The sequence below is a fragment of the Egretta garzetta genome, unplaced genomic scaffold, assembly GCF_000687185.1.
Source record: "Egretta garzetta isolate BGI_Z169 unplaced genomic scaffold, ASM68718v1 scaffold11, whole genome shotgun sequence".
In the NCBI taxonomy this organism is placed as follows: domain Eukaryota; kingdom Metazoa; phylum Chordata; class Aves; order Pelecaniformes; family Ardeidae; genus Egretta; species Egretta garzetta.
Window position 1 is genome coordinate 593,618 of NW_009258621.1, and position 3,201 is coordinate 596,818.

Below are 3,201 nucleotides of genomic sequence, written 5' to 3' on the forward strand. Positions count from 1 at the left end.
CCTGCCAAAAAGCTGTCAGGTGTCGTTTTCCCAGCTCTCAGACCATGAACGGCACGCCATGTGCCATGACGTCTTGTTTGCTGCCTTCCTTCAGCGGTTCCCCTTCGGTCAAACCCATGAAATAGCAATGTCACAGAGGAACGTGTTTGTGGGAGCACTGCTTTTAGAGGTGTTAGTCCACCCAGTGTGTCCAGCTCGGGGCCGGTGAGCTGGAAAGCAGATGAGGATTCCCCCACCCTCTTTAAACAAGAGCCCCAAATGAAAAGATCCACTTCACGTACAAGGATTTTAAATAACGTTGAGCCCTGGTGTGAATGTCTGATGGTAGAGCAGCTGTTCTCTGTTTACTCCGCAGCCCCAATTTATTCGTTCTTTTCTGGTTCTCCATGTGTTTCGGATATATCGTCTACAGTTACATTTCTCCCTCTCTCTTTCTTTCATGTTCCTTTGCCTCCTTTTGTTCACCATCAAAGTTTCACAAGGTAAGTTTGTTTCTGTTCTTCCTCCTCCTCACACCCCATGGCAGCTCCCCTCAGAGAGCAGCGAGCACCTGACGGGGCCAAGCCATTTGGGATTTATTTTGGCCTTCTCCCAGCCCAAGTCCAGCCATGTGCCTGTATGTGCGTGTGTCCGCCTGTCTCTGTCTGTCCTGTGGCCACACAGCCCCAGGGACACGTTCTCTGCCCAGCATTGAATGCCCCAAGGGCACCCTCAGAGCAGGGCAGGGACCCATTTCAGCCTTGAGAGCACCCTGAGGCCCCCCTCAGCATGAACCCCCTCCCAGTAGGGCAGCCTGCGCACAGACTGGTTTCTTTTTGCCTGAATCTTACTTGCAGTGCTTTACAGAAGTGCAATTTCAAGCAAATTTGATTAAATCAGATCTTGCACGGAGATACTCAGACCAACTTAATCTTAATCCCAGAGCTGTCTGCTTTGCAGAACCGCACCTTAACTCTATGGCAGGCACGCTAATGTAAAGCTGCTTCATACAGGATAGCCATTCCTATGCAAGGAATGCAATAAGTATTTTCATATATAAACTACGTAATACACCTGAATTATTTCAATAAATAAGTTTAGCATAGGACAAGGTCATCTTTTGGCTTACTTTGGTCATGTAGAGAGGTACAGGCTTGGCCACTGTAACTGGCTTCCACCCAGCTTCAAAACTGATAGTGGGACTGAAAGAATTTCTGTTATATCTTAATAAAAGGCATGGCTGTGCAAGCAAATTACTGTAAGCATAACCTAGCTTGCTTACTTCTAGCTAAGGATTTATGGCATGCCCCAACTCTCTGGTCCATGGGGATGGTTGGTTTTTTTTTTTTTTCCTTACCATGTTCCCTAAACAGATTAAATCAATGCTGTAGACAATCCCCTATTATAAGTTTCCAACCAGCTCATCTTGTTCAGAGCTGACTCAGATTTAGAACATAAATGCATAAGAAATTGTCATTTTTTTCCCCCTTGGAAAAGCTGTTTGAAAGAGGTGGGAGTCTTTCTGTTCAGCTGCACACGATGGGCAGCAACGCGGCACAGGGTAATCTCTGCTGATAAGTGTCATTAATCTCCTCCTCTATTCCTTGTGTTCATTTAGCAGCAGGACATCCAGACTGCCAAGGCTGGCTGAATGCAGGGATTTTTTCCAAAGCACAGCAAAGTTCATTTGCCGGGGCCGGTTCTTAGTTCGGAAAAAAATCCCTTAAAGATAAGGGTTGTGGCACCTGCTGGTATTGTGTGCTCAGCTTTTTTAAGGGACTTACAAAAGCCTGACATAAGAGTTGGAAAGAAATGTTGAAAAGCATCAACGGAAAAGTGTTTGAAGAGTTAAGCATTCTTCTGAGATGTGAAATTTCAGACTTATTTGAAATTCAAAATACAAAAGTGACAGGCTACTTGCATTATTTAAACAAAACAAAAATCTCTCCAGGTTTTTAAAAGGTTTCTGGTTGAAAGATCTTCACTATTGCAGGCAGTGCAGGTAAGGACAGTTTGTTTGCTTCTTTAAAATGGAGATATTTTGCATTGATAATATTGTAATAACAAACCCAACTTCTCTTAAGAAGAAAGCAGGTAAAGCTTCTGGTGCAGTCATTGCAACCACCTAGGAAAGTGTCAACCCCCCCCCAGTATTTTTCTCATTATCTTTTGTGTCAATGCAAGAGCTGTGGGTGCTCTCCTATTGCTTGTCCCTGCCCCAGCTCCCCAGGGGAAGGAGCCCTCCCCTATGGGATTTGCAGCCTCCTCTCAACCACTATATATGGGACAGCACATAAAGTGGGGCCCCAGTTCCCCAAGGAGCTGTGACGAGCAGTGGGACAGGCTGCTTTAGCCCTTGCAGCACCCATGTGACTGCCAGGCAGCGGGTCCTCAGCGTCTGCCCCCCCCGCCAAGGGCTTTGCTGCCTTGGTTGGGTGGTACATTAGACCTCATGGCCAGGAGAAGAGGGTGGAGGAGGAGGGATCCAGCCTTTTCCCCAGTGCAATTGGTTTTGCTGCTGAAAAGCTCCGTTTTCTCCAGTCCCTCTGGACAGCTGCTGTGCCCTGACAAAACCACCTGTAATTCTGCTGGGCCGGAGCAAAGCGAGTGCATAACAAGGCAGTGAGAATATCATTAGGGAAAGGGCCCACAGAGGCACCCCGAGGCCTGTGTTTGAACTCTGACACATCAGCCTGTGATTAAAGGTGTCCCCCTTCTCCTCCAGGAGATGTTTGTTCACCTCTGCAAACCACAATTCAAATTGGTTGCCGCTGGTGAGCTCTGTTGGCAAAATCCTGCAGGGGAACTAAAAGGTGGAGTGAGGAAACCAGCCTTCTCCTACCTGGAAGTCCTCTGGAAGGAGGAGCTTCAGATGTAGATCGCAAGTAGAGATGAGAGTGTGTCGGATGCACAACCAGCAAGCTGCCAGGTCAGCGCTTGGGAACAACGGTGCCTCTGGAGCAGGATACAAGGGCATACATTTCTTCTACAGTGCAGAAGAATTATTTGTATCAGAGCCTGTTTAAGCAGAAAATACAGTATTTCCATAAAGGTTTTCAGTTATTGGGCTGTACTAGAATTGGTGGCCGCCAGTACCTATCGTGCCTTTATAACCCCATCAAGCAGGCATGCCTCTGCCCACGCTAGGGCCGGCGGGCACCGCAGCGGCAAGGCTGGCCGCCGGCAGCAGCATCGCCATGCCCAGGAAGGTGGCTGCACCCC